We start from the raw sequence: 18781 nt of genomic DNA on the forward strand, positions 1-18781 counted from the left end.
ATGTAATAAATGCTAAATTATAAATAAGAATTACAAGGAGCTGACAATAAATGCTTAAATGTGCTTTATTGAAGGTAGATTAGTCTCAATGTTAACATTGTTAGCTAGATTCAATGCCAGTCCTTTGCACATTAACCCTGAGGAGACCTCAGTTTGGTTAGAAAGCTCACTTAAAAAGCTTAGGAAGCCAAAATGTGAAAAAGGATACTTACTGAATATACAAAACAAACGATGAAAAGTTATGATAATGCAAATTTGAGAGTTTAACATGCTTTTTTTTTTTTCTTTTTTTACTCAAGCTTAGTACAAAGATTTTGAGATGGAGATAGAAGTACAGAATTTTAAAATCCTTTATCTGGAAAAAAAAGAAAGTTACATAGAAAATTCAAACTTGTAAATAAAGATGCTCAGGACTACACCAAAGCTATTTTTGATTTAATCTGAAGATAAATCAAATTGAAATGTTGTTTATAAAGCATATTTAAGAAAGCCAAACTAAAATATTTCTCACAGTTTATCCAAGATTTAGGATATGCTTTAAACACTATAAATATGGAAATAATTAGTGCAAGATTAATGCAGGTACTATAGAACAATATACTCCTCCCAGATGTAGCTTTCATAACTGCATTCGAACTGTTATTAAGTTTGATTTTCACATTAAATTACAATTTGGAAACACTAAGCTGACAGTACTTGAAAAACTGAAAATGCTGGTGTTGCCAACACTATCTGTACACCAGACAAGGGCAACTGAGACAGGTTTTAAACTAAGAGGAAAGTGAAAATGGAGCCACTTTATGTTAAATGATTTTTAAATATACTTTCAAAGTATCAAACTCTGGAAGTTTTATAAACTATAAGTACCAAAACTATTGTTACAAAATTATAGCCTGCTGAGAAAACACAGCCTGTTAGCAACTATATATCTATTGGAGAAGGATGAGATAAGGAAAAGCTAGGCTATGATGTTGGAGAACCAACTAGAAAAGGAAATTTTGTTAATCAGATATTCCACATTCCCCCTTTTAAAAATCCTATGCAGAAAATGCAAACAGATATAGAGACAGCCTTGACCTAACTATGATCATGATAGAGGAGTTACAAAATAGAGTTCAATATAAATATGATTAACAAAGCTTCCTAATAAAATCAAGATCTCAAAGGAGTATTTATGGGGAGCACAAGCCTCCTCTGAAACCACTCAGGGCAAAGAGACCTTTTCTCCAAAGGATGGATCAGACATTGATGTAACAGCAAATGGCCTCCAAGAGTTTGGTCCCAACAGAGGCTGAGGAGCAATAAGAGATTTCGTATGTACAGGAACCATAAGAAAGGGATGCTGTACACACAGTTTTACTCATCCCGCACTAGCTGGGGATAACTTCATGCCAGGAATATTTTCAAGAAGCCATATACCAACTGGATGTTAAGGTCGCCCAGGGAACTCAAATATGTCTATGTTTAAAAGGAGGTTCTCTAAAAGCTCTAGAAGAAAAGAAATATATAATCATCACAATATGAATATAAATTCTCAATATGAATTTTCAATTTTGAGAAGGACGTTATTTCATATCAGAGACATTGATGGTTGAATCTCTCCTCCACATATTGTTCTAAGCATCTAAATTCACTGAAGATAAGAGATGGCTTCAAAGGATTCACATGAGAAAGAACAAATACCACACTGGAGCTTCAGGACAGCTTATGAAATAAATGCACACAGGATTAACACAGGCATTGAAGGGTGAGATTAATAATGCCATGCAGGAGGATTTGAAGTGTATAAAAACAAGACAAAGCGTCAAGAGAGAGACAGAGTTGTACACTAAAGCAATAGCATGAAGAGATGAAGAAAAATTTAAGCACAATATCCAGAAAAGCTGCATAAAACAGTTTCCCTTGGGAAACTGTAGTAATTTCTGCACTTGAATCATTTAAAACTCACATAAAAAGAGCATTTGAGCATGTATTGCTAGAAGAATTTCACAGTGGCACCAGACTAATCTGCAGCAAATGACTTAATGGGCTCCTTCCCACTCAGGATCCTCAGCCAACACAAAACCAACACAGTAGACAATTTGAAAGGGCCCAGCCTGGATCTTTTCAGTCAAGTCTGAGATTCTCCTTAGCAGCAGGATAGAGAGGGAGAAGGGTAAAGCTCAGCTCCCAGGTGACACAGTTCCTGCAACTTTAGATAAAATTAAATATAACTATAGAAATTGTCCTTAGAAACTTTTAAGTAGATTCTCAAATTTGGGATTAAGACTTACTAAGCTTTTACCCAATTTTCTCCTAAAGATCTTTTCAAGCTCAGGCACGTCAAAGATGGAGCTATCTGCTTCTATCACAAACTAATTTGAACCAGCATTTTCAACTCTGTCTAGCAGAGATTAGATAACCTAGGCAATTTTTTATAACAGGTCCCAAGCCAGAGCAGTATGACTGCTTTTGGCAAGATTTATGGAAAGTCATTACTGATGAGTATTACTGATTGACAGTGATTAACACTACTATAATGATAAGTCTTATTCTTACAGTACATGCTCACAGAATATCACTTACAGTCAGGGATTGGGTGGTTTTGTACATCATCTTGCTCATTTCCAGAAGGAGGTGTAAAGCTGTATCACTGCTTCCATCACAAAACACTGGAAGAAGCATTTTGCAAAACTTGGTTGCTTCCACAGAGTGCCTTGACTTTACATCTTTATTTTTTTCATTCTTACGTACAGGCAAAAGTATATACACGTAAAAATGTTTACAACTGAATGCTCCATACTATAGTTGCTGTAACTATTATAACTATTTTCTGAAGTTAGAAAGGCTGTATATTTATCAAGCATAAAACGACGCATCATCACGCATCACTGTTGTAGATGGTGCCTGGCCAGCTGATCAGCACTAGTATTTCCTCATACTACAACGATAGAGTCATTTCATCAGTCCCCAATTCACTGGCTACACCTCATACATTCTATATGATATCTTTTGTTAGGCACGTGCCCCAAGAACTACTCCTGAATCAGTCAAAATTTGCAGGATCCAGTTTAGAATTTCAGCAGAATTTAGTTGAAGCTGCTGCTTAGGATTAAAGTGGTCTTGAGCATCTCCCAGAGGCAGTGTGTGTCACCCAGGGACTTAATTAGTATAAATAAATAAAATAAAAGACATGTTTAGGTGCATTAAGCAGGTCTAGGATAGGTTTCTGAGAGGTTTTAAATTTTTAATACGAGCAAACACTTGCATCTTCTCTGGAACAAGCCATCCTCTTTAAAACAAATCAAAGGAACATTTGCAAATAAATAATTTATTCTTTGTCTTGGACAGAAAAACAGGAGAAGTAAATGTTGTTCAGTAACAAGTCATTTCACATTCACCTCCCAAAGCAGAGCACCTCGGTGTAAACAGGAAAGGATGAGCTATGCTCTTGAAGTAGAATAAAAGCTTATTACCTATCTCATGAACTTTAAAAAGTCCATATTTAAACTCTTCCAGACATTTGACTTGCCAATACTCTCTTTCAGTAACAAAATAAAGATATTCACTATATACAAAGTGTGATAAATGTGTGAGTTTTGGCAAATTTTAAAATTCTCTCTTTTTTTTTGTTTGTTTTTTTTTTTTTTTTTTTTTTTTTTGTTTGTTTTTTAATCCTTTCAGGACAAAATACAAGCCTGTATTTTACACACTGTTCTTTACCTTGCACATACATTTTAGTTTAAAAGTGCAATGCTAGCAAAAAAAATCAAACAGATTTCTTCTACATTGATCTGTTTTTTGCAACATTATATGCCATGTTTTTACAAAACATGTTCTAGTCATGTCAGGTAGATATCTAATTTTTCTGATCCTTAAAGGAACATCAGTGCAAGGACAGCATTCTAGACAGTTGTGCCTACCTACTGCCTTCCATAAAGGAAGGTTTTTTTCAAAATAGCAGGTTTTATTCTAACAAGGGATGTTATCCTTGTAACATTTCCAACAGATTTGCATCTTACTAGTAATTCCTTCACTTCTCCCAAACCACATAGTAGTTTTTACAACTGAAAATGCCTTTTGTGGTGTGGGACAGGTATTTCACCCATCCTTACCAGCCCTTATTTACTCCTTTCTATTCTCTTTATACTGAGAACCCCCATGACTAGAATACTGCACTGCTTATGCATAATGGCATGAAGCAGGTATTCAAATGACACCATAATGGAGATGAGTGCCCTAAAAATAAATAAAATATATTAAAAAAAAATGTGCTTCTGTATATAAAACTATACATGTTGGGATTAGAACATAATTGAATTATAGCAACTCTTTAGGGAAACTTAAAGCTGAAACACTATGGGAACTTCAGAGTAGTCTGACCATGTTGCAACAGACATATACAGAAAAAGTCCATTTAGTTAAACAAAAAATCAAGATTAAAGAAAAAAATTGCCTGATGATTCAAAGGTAAATTGAGTACTCACTGTCAAAAGTAGCTAGATGATAAAATGGATAGAAAAGACTTGAAAACAACTGCTTGTATGTTTTACAGGTCTGATTAAAATATAGCATGCAACTCATTCACTTGAACCCAGGATGCACTTCCTCTAAGGCAGAGCAAACATTAAAATCATAAGGCAATAAAGAATGGTCATTAATGTACACATTAGCTGAGCTGATTTTTTTTTTATATATATACAAAAGAAAAAAAAGCCAAAAAACTGCCTTAAAGTTCCAACTACTGGTGGTGTGTATTCACAAGTTGAGACAGAACATATCGTGGAGATGATCCACTCAAGACCACTCAGATTTTACTGTTTCATCAGTTCCTGATGTTTGTTTTAGGAACTCTAAAGCCAAAGCAAGGAACGGCTGTGAGAGCTGGGCCTGTTTAGCCTAGGGAAGAGAAGACCGAGAGGGGATCTTACCAGTGTGTGCAAATACCTTAAAGGAGGGTGTCCAAGGGGATAGGGTCAAACTTTTCAGTGGTGCCAAGTGACAGGACAAGAGGCAACAGCCAAAAACAGAAACACAGGAAGTTCCACCTGAATGTGAGGAAAAACTGCTTTCCTGGGAGAGTGCCAGAGCCCTGGCACAGGTTGGCCAGAGAGGTTGTGGAGTCTCCTTCTATGGAGATATTCAAAACTTGCCTGGACGCAGTCTCGTGCAATGTGTTCTAGGTGACCCTGCTTGTGCGGGGTGGGGGGGGGGTTGGACTAGATGATCTCCAGAGGTCCCTTCCAACTTCAACCATTCTGTGAAAACTACAGCAAATATACTTACTCCACTGATCTCACTAGTTAAGACTCACATGTCTTATTCTTTTGGATAACATTTTTTTCCCCCATGATGTTTCAAACATGCTAAAATACAAACCAAGTCTGCTAGTGTCTTATTTGCTTTTGACTCTTTGCTTGCATTTTAACTGAAACCTGTTTTCTTAAAAGCAATCTTACTTTAAAGGCAATACCATTCATCTTTGTGTTTCCTAATTTCAGCTAATATTGGAGCTGACAATGAATAGCTTTATAATCTTTTCTGATTTATCATGTTTTTATTTCTTCTGTACACAGAAATACGTATTTCACTTTGCAATATAGGAGTTTTAATTCCTTTTGATCCAGTCACATCTGGGTCATACAAGAATCCCAAAACATATTTCCCTGATACCCAGTAAAACAGGTCCTTAATCAAAAGGGAATGTAATCTTCTAAATAAAAAGGTCAAAAGGAGAGAAGAGACACTGTATCATATCTAAACTCAGGACAATTTTAGAATATGCTCAAAGTTGTTGAGTCATGTCAAAACCTAAAATTCCTAAACTTCAGAGAAGAGTTAACACCAGAGCAGTGATGTGCATTTCTGTCCCTATGTACATGAGTTTACATATTTTTCATGTGGTCACAAGTTATCAAGACTGTTAAAATCTTTATGTTCTTAAGCAGTCACTATATTCATTTTTGAAGGAGCATCCCTGCTATTTTTTTTAGACTCCACGTGATAGCACAGATTCAGTTTGCATCAGCCAATTTAAGTGAAATAAACTTTCACTGTTCTGGTTTGATTTTGTTTGCAACATGATTAAAACTCCTTCTACTTATCTTTGTCACCTACTGTATTACATGGATGCACATTTACTGTATTGTCTTTGTTGTGATTTAACTGTACGCATACATACAATCTGAAAAATATATCACCAGCAACAGAGCTTTCTCATTCTGACAGCAGAGAAGAAAAAGCCTCTAATGGGTTCCCAAGATGCTCATGTACTTGAATATCTATATTTGAGCTACAGCAATGCACAACCTATGGTAAGGGAGATGCAAAATCTGTGGTGGTATTGAAACCAGACTGAGCACCAGAACTTCCCAGAGGACCTTACAATAACCAAACTCGGCCGCAGAACTCTGGCCGAAGCGGCCAAAGGCTCCCTGCTCACAGGAAGCAACACTAACACACGCTTCCTGAACTTGCACACCCCTTCAGGGCCTCCTTTTTTGCTGGAAAAGGCTTTTGCATCCCCAAGATCCCATTATTTTTTTTAAGCAATGAATGCTTTAGAAGTTTCTATGATTTTTTTTTTAATGTCACACAGCCATCTTCCACAAAGAGAGTATATATCTTACCAATAATGAACTAAGGAGTTATTGTCATTTATTATCTATTAGTTTGGAGTTTTTTTCCAAAACATTTCAAGAAAATGGGCAAAACTGGGTCTGTATTTCTAAGTCCCTCTTTTCCACCATAATTAGCCCCATCAGGTATCACATTAGTATAACGGCACCATAATAGGATGTTCATGACAAGGTAATAAAAATGATAGATCTGCAAATCGTCCGCAGCAGATTTATTCCGTGCAGTCCCCACAAGAAAGGTCCTGAGAGCACTCTCCTGCAGAATCTTATTACGGATCTTAACTCCAGCTCTGCTGGAATCTCAAGAATCCAAAGTAATTTGGTGTTCTGAGAGAAGACAAATCACCTGTGTGGAGGTCTTTTGACTTACACTGGTTCCAATAGCACATTGTATTTCTAACCCACTTCTATTATTTTCCAGAGCATAGGCAGAGCAGTTTTCCTCCTCTCAACTCATTACAAATATATCTTCTCTGTCATGGAACCAAATGTAACCAATGATCAGCAGGTTCCAGCGATGAGAGTTATAGCAGGAACCAGTTTCTCCCAAATCTCTCTTCCTAAGAAAGGGAAAACGTTAAGTAATGTATTTGACCATCGAGGAAATCTTAACTAAAGATGACATGCAAAAATACCTTTTAACACGTGAAAAAATTCTGTATCTGCCTAGTCTTTTTTCTCCAACAAATATCATAGCTTCTGAAGTCAAATTTGACAAATAACTAATGTCATGATTTTCCTGGCATTCAGATACTTTGTTTGATTGCTTTCTCACCTGCTAGAAAAGTGTTACTTTAATTTTATGAAATTCAATACATGGAAACAAAAGCCTAACCTATCGCAACCTTAAATAACTTCTGCATTTTTTTCCTCATCTGATATTTGGGATGAATCAGTAAAGCTTGTGTCAAACAGATATACTGTAAGCAAACCAGAAGTCTTTGATGACAGGAAACCAGATATCTATGTTTGCTGTATTGCAATAATGAATATATTTTTATGTACAAGAATCTAGCTTCCAAGACTGACTTTTTTCCCATTCCCTTATTCAGACCTAGATCTTATTTTAGAAACAGTGCATTAGAAAACCCAGATCAACTTCATCTCTTAGACACTGCCTGTGCCAAGCATTCAAATACCACTCACCCTCGTTTAATGGAATTGGGACAATTAATGCCTTCCCTGAGACAAACAGTGTTTTAAAATGCAGAATAGCTCATTTTCTAATTCTACGTATCAAAAATTTCCTCTTCAAGTAACTTGGAAACGTATGCAGTTCAGGAGCACCAACTGAAGCCATCTCAGATTCTGGTATTTTGGAGTCAGCAAACCCAGAGTCAAACATCTTTGTCTCCAAAATTTCTCTCTCTCTCATCATCCTTCCATTCTTAACCGATCAGGTGATTTTATCTTTATAACCTGCTGTGAAGAGGGAAAGTAAAATACCTGCCTGAGGGGTGGAGCAGTACATCATAGAGTCCATTAAGTGATTTACCCAGGGTTACATGAGATGTACAGCCAAGGCAGGACCTGACTCCCATTCTAGCCTGAACTTTAGAAATGTATTTTGCCTTCTCAGCCAATCTCAGCTGTTCTCCTATCAATGAACAGGTCATTTATTTGAAGAATGATGCACAAACTGAGGCTCCTATCACTTCTGAAGAGTACATCCACAGGTCACTAATTGCTAAAATTCACAGGTCCTGACAAGTCTCCAGTGCGACTCAAATTCTTTATCACATTCTTCTGAGCACTCCCTTCACACGCTGACTTCTGTGAACAGCGTAACAAAGATTAAATAATTGTTTTCTTATTACATGGCTTGCTGTTCAAACAGAATATTGAACTGTAACTATATTCTTAGTGGAGACATTACATGAAAAATAATAAACCTTCTTGATCATTCATTAAATTTGCAGACTAGTAACCTGCAGTTCAAAGTTAAGTTATATCTAGCTCTCAAAAAACTCATAGATCTCAGATGATCTGCATTGTCTGTAAGGCAGTTATTGTTCATATAATTTCAGTTGTATTGCAACAGATGCATCTGGAACCATCAGAAGAATAATACATTATACATCTGTAAATAAACCATTCCAGACAGATTGCTATTAGCAGGGTTCTGTGAACAGTACTAATTAGTGTCAGGAAAATTAAATAATTTATTATTCTTTTAGCAACTATCCTAAAATAGTCTTAGTGACCGAGTAGACAAATTTTTCTTAAAGCCAGTTTGCTGTCCTAAAACTTCAGAATGGATAGAAGTCATGGACCCTAGCCTTTCAAAAGCAAAAGACTAAAAGAAAAAGGCACACAGCAGAAATTTAGAAGAGACTAATCAGCAAAATAGAACTATGAAATCAGCAGGGCTCCTTGTGTAAATACTACCTTTCCAAATACACTCATTAAGGTGTTCAAGCAAAAAGTAAATTTCTACCCGTTTTCTTTCTTCCAATACATTCATGCATTATCCTAACGTGGTCTTCAGTTGTTTGCATTCAGTTACGCTTCATACACTTTACCGAATTTCAGGGTACTCTAAATAAAGCAAACATTTATTTCCTGAAGTAATTATGCTCACAAGTGTTCATGGAAAATATTTTCATTAAAATATTTTCATTATGTTCAAAAATATGAAGTTTCCTGACGTACATCACAATTACTGGAAATAATATAAATTGGGGCAATGAAAACCAAGGAAACAAAGTTGACATAAACAGCATAAAACACCAAAATGATTCGAGGAAGGCAGCTACATTTCATTCTCATTGAAGAAACTGCAATAAACTGGCTGCGGAGAGCTGGATTCCTCAGACTTGGAGGTTATTTCCTAGATAGCTGCACACACACTACTGGAGTCCAGCTTTCAGTATAGACAACTGAATATTATAATATAAATAGCAGCTACAATAATAATAACAGTTACTAAAGCATAACAACTGTTGCTTTGTGATACCAGTTACATCTTCTGAAGAAATGAAGTACAGATATACACATAAGGGTAGATACTGATCGCATTAGGTACCACTGACCTCATATACAATATAATTCAAATTGGAAGATATTAATGATCCAAATTATTCATTACAATTGCAGTCTGGAAGCTATTTGCACTTCTAGCATCAGGTTACAACTGGTTCCCCAACAAGGAGCATCAAGTTAACACAAGAAAAGCTCTGGATATCTAAGCATAGTTGAAATCTAAGTAATAATTCAGAAATTACAATGGAGAAAACAAGGTCAGTCTCATATACTTATCACAGAATGAATGACAAAGCATGATGGCAAAGAAATGAGACATTAAGTCAAGTTTACTGACTTAAGAATTTTACTTCTTCAGTCAGATAAATCCTTATCATGGCATTATGAAATGGAAAGTGCTCTAAAGTTTAAAAGCATATACAGAGACTTCCTGGTTTGCTGTGAGAAAAGCAAGATCCTCTGCAAAACATGATGAATTCAGTTTTGGGAAGCAGGATTCAAAGAAACTTGGGATCATCTCCCGCTGCTGTTCTTGCTCCAGTATACTGTAAAAGCACAGAAGTGTTTTGTTTCCATGCCAGAATTTTTTTTTTTTCCTTTTTCTTTTCTTTGTGAAAGGAGATGTTTTATTGTTGGACATCTCAGGAATGCCAGGCAAAGTGTGCCTCTGGCACGCCTGCTCGCTGTTAGCGACAACTGAACCATACAGCCACCATGCAGAAGCTGAGGTAGGCTAGCATTAACATCCACACATTTACCATATCAGCATCCCCATCTGCGCGTTCACCGGGACGCCGCAGATGATGACCTCTCATTGCTGGGACAAGACAAACATTAACTGTAAGAAGGGAGGAGGAACAGTCCTCAGAAACAGCCAGTTCTCTCTGAACACAGATATGACTCAATTAGCCCTAAGATATTTTATAAACTGCTTCATTTAATCGCATCAGTAGTGGGTCACCAGGTGTTAGCGCTGAATTAAACCAGATGTAGACCTGAAATACAAAGGTTTTCCCTCATGTATTCAAATTGAAAATTATAGAAACATAATAAATATTTAGGCTATAGCCTCTTCTTCAAAGAATTAAATTTCTTTGATGACAAAAGCTTTGCTGCAGAACGCTAAACAGATGCTGCTCGATTTAGGCACGCAATTGTTTGTGAAAATGTCTTTTTTAAACAGATGTGATTTTGCTCATCTGAAAAAAGAAAAAAAAAAAGAGCACTACCATTCCTTGAGAAAGCAGAACATGAAAATTAGTGTAGAAATGAATTCCTTTTCTGTTCCTAATCAGTAAAACTTGCATAACTGTGGACAAATCTACATCCTTGCCATGTTGGTTTAATAAATCCTCCCTATCAGCTCCCCCCATCCTTCTCACAAAACATGCTAAAATCAAAACACAGAGCCTTCACCTCTTCACTCCCCTCCCCTCCTGCTGTGTCTAAGAGGTTAAGATATAAGAAGGTGCTAACCTACTTTCATTTTATATGCCCTGAAGATGCCAACGTTGTCTTTTGCAAGTAAATACAAGCTTGTTCTGACCGTGGTATGAGCAGCTGGTGATTGCTCTAGCCATACTCAACCCTGACCAGAAATCATGTCTCAGCAGCCTAGGCATTGCCAAGTCCAAACTAACTATCCTTGCTCAGAGGCAAAGTCAGCTTCCACTAGAAGAGTAATACATACTTATTTTATCAAATAAAAAATAAAAAGGTTGACCCAACGCTGGATGCAAGTCTAAATAATAGCATTACCTTTCATTTTTACACTCTAATGAAAAATTTAGAATCAGTGATACTGAACTATCTGGCCAATATACTTTGTTTTTAAGCTTGAAGTCAACCATTGACAAAGAAGCAGTTAGTAGAGTATAAGAGAGAAATGTGGGATGACAGACTTGCATCCCAAATTTATACTAGGCTTATTTGCCCCTCTTCTCCCAGCTGAAGTTTCTTGCACAGCTATTGGTTAAAGTTTATGTTTAAAGTCCTATTTATTGACAAGAGTTGATGTCTATGGAAACCCCTCTACCCTAATCTTCCTACATCAACGAAGAAGGAAAATTTTCACCCCGCTACTTGCCTCTGAAAATATTTGCTCTGTTACTAGCAGAAAACCAAGAATTGCTCCAAAATCTACCCTAACATTAGACAATGTTCTAACATAGGTTAAAAAAATTAACAGAGGTTATAGTAAAAAAAAAAATTCTCAATTTACACCAGCCACTAACCTATCCTACTGTCTTTCTTACCTAAAGATGTGTGCTGTACCTTTAGAAGCAAATACAAGATTCTCTACACAGCTAAAATAGATCTAGAAACTATGACATGGTGATTGAGAAAGTGACGAAGAGGATAAACAAGACAAGGTGACACACCATCCGTTCTCCAAGGAGGAGCTGGATGTGGTGCTCACTGCTGGGTGCTTTTCCCAGCAGAGAACTTGGGGCACCTGCAGCTGAACCTCAGCAATCCCCTTCATTCATTTGCCATGTGATATTAAGGGCATAAATTACCTTGTAGGGTATCTTTTGCCCATGAACTTTCCATTTCATTGTTTCAGTAGCTGCACGAACAAAACAAGTGGCACCTAGATGCTTCAGTGGTATCAATTAGGAGAAGATAAATGACTTCACCCCAGAAATATATTTTTTGCCTATATAAAAAGCTGCAGACAAAGCAACAACCACCCTCTTGAAGTCAACTGGCAACTTGCCAACAACTTCAATAGGATCGAGATTTCATCCATAAAATTTTAATTTTACCAGTCTAGAAAAAACTTCCACTGAAGAACAAACTGGCCATTTGAATTGATTTAATCAGAGGGCAAGATTGTTTCAGCAATGCTTATGAAGACTATAATGATTAATCAAATGAGACTGCTAAAATAAAAAGCATCTTTCACATTTTATACTTAAACACCAGAGATGTTAGAAACAAAAATACATTGGACAATCCCAGTCAATAGAAATATTTAACACATTTATTAGCCTTCTATTTGTTGTTTTTAGCTGCAGCTTGAAAATAACCTTCCTCCCTTTAAAATAACAAAGCTCGCTATCTTAGTTTAATTTAGATAGTCATTTACTGTAATTCATGATCTCATCCACACTCATTCAACTCTGTGTTGGTGCTGAAAAAAATGAGATTTTGAAAACATAATTTTGAAAACACAACCATCTAATTTGCCTATTAATAGAAAACATTCTGTACCTACAAATGAAATTATACCAGCAGGTGGCACCAAAAGACTCAACGTCGAGCCTTCAAATTTTGATGCTTCCAATTAGAATATTCAATCTCCTAGCACTCAGCAAATACAAGCATTGTTATTTTGCATTTAAGTACACCTGCAAAATTCATCTCAACACTGAGCACACAGCTAACACTACAAATCCTGACCTACAATGCTGAAGAAATCGTAGTGAGCATGCTAACTGTTCACATAATCATAACAGTAAAATAAACATTTTTAAGGCACGGATATCTAGAAGTCATATCTTCAAAAACATCCTGGCAAAAAAAACACCCTGCCTTTAAGGTTACAAAAGTATTCTGATAACTGCTTTTTTAATGTTAAAGTTCTGCAAGAATCTTGACTTCTGCTTCTAGGCTCACTCACACGGTTCAATCCGTAAAGACTGAGCAGGTAAATTGCTAGCCAGGTCACTCATCTTCTCTACATAGACTCAGTTATTAACCACTTTTCCAGAAGAGATTTAACAAGTTCATCTTCTGACAAGATTCTAGCGTATATCCCATGACATATTCTAATTATCAACCTACTAGAAAAAAAAAAAAAAAAGACAACTACCTCATTTTTAATTTTTTCCTTAGACTTTTTTTTTAAAAAAAAAAAAAAAGGGGGGGGGGGGGGGAGACTTGAGAGATTTTCCAGGGAAAGATTCAGAACAGAGAAACATGAATTAATGGATGAGAGTCACAATACAGCGAAGTACCAAAACCTCAAGCAAGCAGGGCATTTCAGACACACAAATCTATCAGCAGCATTTATTTTACCTAATTTCCATAGTTCCATGTTCACTGCTCTGACTGTCTTTGAATTCTCCTTTGAGGCATGCAATCTTTTCACCTGCTGGAAAGGAGCCCAGAAGAGTAACACGATACAGTGAATTCTGTTATGAAGACCATGTATCTAGAATTAAGAGTGCTCAGAAGGTTGTGTGAATCTGACTCTTGGCCTTATAGACTAAGCAACTCTCTATATGAATATAGCAGCCAAAACCTGGGCTTGAAAATAGTAGATTTTCACACAAACTTCAGAGAGTATTCAGAGAAAGAATAGGAAGAAAATAAACATCTTGAAGCAAGGGGAGCCCAATTCTGAAAAGTTTTGTTCATTTACAATTCTTATCTAACTCAGTGTCAACAGAATCCTTTTTTTTTCTTTTTTTTTTTTTCTTTTAATCTACAAGCTGGTAAAATTGAAATCCGGCTAGATATTTTTTAATAATATTATTTGATTAACCATTGAACCTTTTTACATAGAATAAAATCTAAAACATAAGGAATCAATTAAATGTTCAGAGAAATTAAACCATTTCATGAAATTTTCTGATTTTTTTTTTTGTAAATGGACCCAGTATTAAAGAAAAGCAGACAACACTTTTGTATTGCAGACCAACTAATTTCTCTTGAAGTAGTATCATAGAATTCCTAGAGTACACACTACTGTTGCATATACTAATATATAAATATGCTATTATTAGTTATAATCACCTGTATGAATATTACTACCAACACTGACTTACCTGAGGCTCTCTCTCCACATATCTTAAATTTTCTGCATATCAATATTTCTAATTTATAATGATTTATATTTAGTTTTCTAATTGTTATTGTTTCTCAAACGTTACACTGGATTTGTCTTTCAACTTCTTCCATCTTCCAGAATTTAGGTTTCCCTGCGCCCATGTAAGATACCTTTCAAAAAAAAAATCCCTAACCTGTACTAGTATTTTTTTTCCAGCTATGGTTTCTCTTTAGATCTATTTCTCATTTGGAATTTCCTTCAAAATTATTTCTGTATGTGCCCTAAATATTAGCTAATTGGAGTTTGTTTTCTGTTTTACTATTCAATAACCTCCAAATATCAAACATATAGTATTTGGCATTCTTCCAGCTGGAAAATCTCCATTTTCAGGTATCATCTATACCAAACTTATTTGCTAGTTGTCTGTTATCATGATGAAAACAAGTCATCTTCATGGATTGCTCCCTCCCACCACCACCTAAAATCTTACAGCATTAAAAAAATATTTTGTAGTCATTCAAAAAAAGTTGAGTGAATAAAGGAAGTAAGAAATGGACATCAAAAATTAGTTCAAAAAAATCATTAAAAACATATCAAACTCAGGAATAAAATACAAATCTTTATTCAAAGATGCTTCTATTCCCCCCCCCCAAAAAAAAAATGCAACTGCCACTTTGAATTTCCTCTAGCTCAAAAGCCTTCAGACAGGAGAACACACTGATAAAAAGCCTGCTTTTATTTTGCTAAAATTTACATATCTTAGCTGAATTAAACACTAGTTCAGCTTCAAATCGGTCTTCTCTATCACCTTTCCCTATAGCGCATTGCTTCATAAAAAGTTTTTTTTCCTTACTAGAAAATAATTGATTGACTGATTGACTTAAGCTGCAAAAAATATCAGTCAAAATGTCCTCTCCTGTCAAGGAATCAACTTTTGTCTTCTATCACTAGAATATAAATAACTGTCATACTAAGGAACAAATAACAAAAAAATACATTCACATAGGTATTCAGTGATAAGATTCCGTATAATGTGTAGTTTTATATAAACCTGCTGATGGGTCACAAGTGAAAACAGACAGACCTTCTCAAGGTCTTTCAGCTACACATCAAGCTCATATTCTAATGACATAACAGTAACTAGAAACAGGCCAAAACTCTGAAATTTGGATCGGAAACATCTTTAAATGAATGGCTGTTGAAAGTTGGAGTGGCTCAGCTAGAGACATCACACACTCGAGATTTTATCTCCCCGAAAACTCTAGCAGCTTTGGTAGAACCATATTGAGACTGTAATGAGATATTTTATAAACACTATTATATATAATAATTAAATTACAAATCAAAGCACTTTATATTGAATTGCTGTCAATATGAGAAAAATTGAAAAGTTGCATGAAAATGATTCCCAAAGATGCTTTCATGTTCAAATACTGTGCAAGACAACCTTCCACAAGAATAAATGGACTTATTCTCATTACCTGTTTTTATACTAACTTTTTATTCAATTTCTCTGTATACTTAAATCAACAATAAGAAGTTGTATGTTCTCATCAGGAATATATCTCCCTGTATCACTGTACTCTAGTGCTTTCAGCACAAGTAGTTTCCATATTATTTTTGACAGCATTACCAACACTGCAAAATTACAGATCCGTTGTTGCAACAGGTAGCTGTGGAGTGCCATAGAGTCAAACTCTAACATTAATCAAAAATAGCAGTTTTCTTAATCTTTCTCTATTTCTCCTCTTCTGACCATTTTGCTAATCACAGAAGGGATTTCAGTTTAGTAATGAGGGGATCTGGCTTGAAATCTGAAAGAACTGGGTCACAGAATCCAGCTCTGTCACTAGTATGAGCTGTGATTTTGTTCAAATCGCTTAATCCTTCTCCTTTCCCATCCCTGTCTCTTTAGATTCAAAGTGCTTTGCATCACTGTCTCTCAGTGCTGATACAGGTTAACTCCGTTGAATTAAATGGAAAAAGGTTTTTATGGACATCAATAGAGCTAGATACTGTGTTTATTCCGTGCTTAGAACAAAACACTACCAGATGATGTTAACAGAAAATATGGCTACTGAAACACAAAACACTACTGTATATAGAAAATGTCTTACAAAGTCTAGAAATAAGAACACTCAGCTCTTCACGGCAGCTAAACCACTACTCTCAGTAAAGTCTGGTGACTGTCAGTGAAATATAGCTGCCAAGTTTTGTCAACTTTAGCAATACTGTCAGGTCAGAGTTAATGAAGGTATTTTGGCCAAAACTCTACTTTTCTTCTTGTAGAACTGCAGATCTGCAGTTTTAGCAACGGGATTTTGCCTGGGGTGAAACGAAAAGAGTTCAGGGAGCAATGTGATGGGAATGATGGCAAAACAACATCCAATTACCAAAATCTGCCTAACTCATTTAATTTTTGTTCTGGGACATTTGCAAAATCAGCCTCTTTTCTAACTCCTCTTACATGCATGGTTTGAACAATGGAGCTCATCATGAAGCTCGGTGCCCTTCAATATATTAGCACTTTATTCAGTTGAGAGTTATCTCAGCCTGTCTTCCATTCTAGAATAAATTCAAAGTTTTCAGTAAAGCGAAACACTAGTAAATGGTATGCACCAGTAAAAATGGCTTATTTGAACACTCATTTCCAGACTTCTTGAAAATAGTTAATCCTGAAGCTAGTCCTTACCAAAAAAAAAAAAAAAAAAAAAACAAACAAATAGCTCTCTGAAGTTACTGAAATGAAATAAATGAATTGGACTAAGATGTCTTGTTATTTTTATTTTGAAGTAGGTATTTCTCAGAGAAAGCATCTTCAGGAAGTGTTCCACTTCTGATAAATTCAAATCTGTATTTCAAAAAATAAATAAAATAAAATATCCAGCTAGCTCTACTTCACAGTATTGGTATATTCTATGTACAGCTTTAGGTTCCTTCTTAGGAAAGTTTTTATTTTTCACTTCTTCCCTGATTAGACAGTAAGAATCAAAACACAGCAGCATTATCTGAAATTAGTATAATGCAATCAGCTGAAAATCAGCTTAATCTATACTGTCAGCTGGAATATCTATAAGCCTGTATTTTGTAAGGAGATATCTACACAGAAAGGATGCACTCTATTGCCTAAAGAATGAGAAGCTTCTGCAAAACGTTTGTTCTTTTTATATATATATACACGCACATAAGCTGACAGCACTTTAAAGCAGTTTGATTCTGATCTACAAAAGTGCCAGAACATAACACAAAGACATAATCAAAGGAACAAACCCAAGAACAAAAAACCCCTCGAAGGCTTCTTCTTGATGTGGAGGAGTTCCCTCCTTTCCCTCCACCATAGCTAGTGTGGTAAGACACATTCACACAGAAGAGTGTTTGGGATGAAAAAGAACCCTCCACCAAACACTGCCTCTGGAAAACCATGAGCAAATGGTGGAGGTAGCACCGCTGGAGCGGCGCTGGGACACGGAGCAGCTTGCCTGGACCTCATGGGCAATGGATAAATCTAAAGGAAGAAATAGGACTGTAAAAAGCTGAGGTGTTTTGACTGATTTCCTGAATGTTCTTTTCCCTTAAACTATTTTGGCTTCGCAAGCTATTGTCTCAGACCTCTAGAGGAAAAGGGTATACTTTTCCAGGGATATGCTTTATTAATGCTGCTAGGGGAAACAGTAGAGAGAACACTTTAGAAATGTCAAGAGCAATTTATTTAGATATTTTTCTAAAGGAAATGCTTCATCTGCAAGTGCCAAAATGCTGTATTTCACAAGTTTATTATTAAAACCTCTATTCTGCCTCAAAACATTTGGTCACTGAAGAGTTCTAACTTAAAGAAAAAGAAACTGGAATTGTTTAAAGATAGACTAAAAGTGAAAAGACCATTTTTAAACACTATGTAGCATTTTGATCTAAAGTGACATTGATGGATTTTTTGTTTGATTTTATTCCATTTGCATAAAGGCATTAACATTCCTTCTTCTCAGCCAAGACTGACTTACCCAGAACGTCCATCATTTGTTCAGCTCTGTTCTCGCACAACCTGTTGCTGTGCATTACACAGGTTCTCCTTTGAAAAAAAGGTCTGCTACAGCCCCAGTCCATCTTCATTTCTACACAGCAGTGGTCCTTCAGCACTGGACTCAAAATCTCCCTACTATCACTCTTCTGGAAGCCTGACCCAGCCTTTACCGCTTTGCTATATCTGCTGGAGGTGCCAGTATTTTTGCCTTAGGATGTCAAGTTCCAAGAAATTCATAGTTTATCCTTTTGTCCTATAGTATACTTTAAAAAGTAGCATTTTTTATACTCACTATGTAATCTCATCAATTTTCAAACTGAAGGAAAATCATGACAAATTTGCTATAAAAGGATTTAAAACACATTGTTATTGAATTTTCCACAATAA

This window comes from Rhea pennata, chromosome 4 (genome assembly GCF_028389875.1).
Source record: "Rhea pennata isolate bPtePen1 chromosome 4, bPtePen1.pri, whole genome shotgun sequence".
Classification (NCBI taxonomy): domain Eukaryota; kingdom Metazoa; phylum Chordata; class Aves; order Rheiformes; family Rheidae; genus Rhea; species Rhea pennata.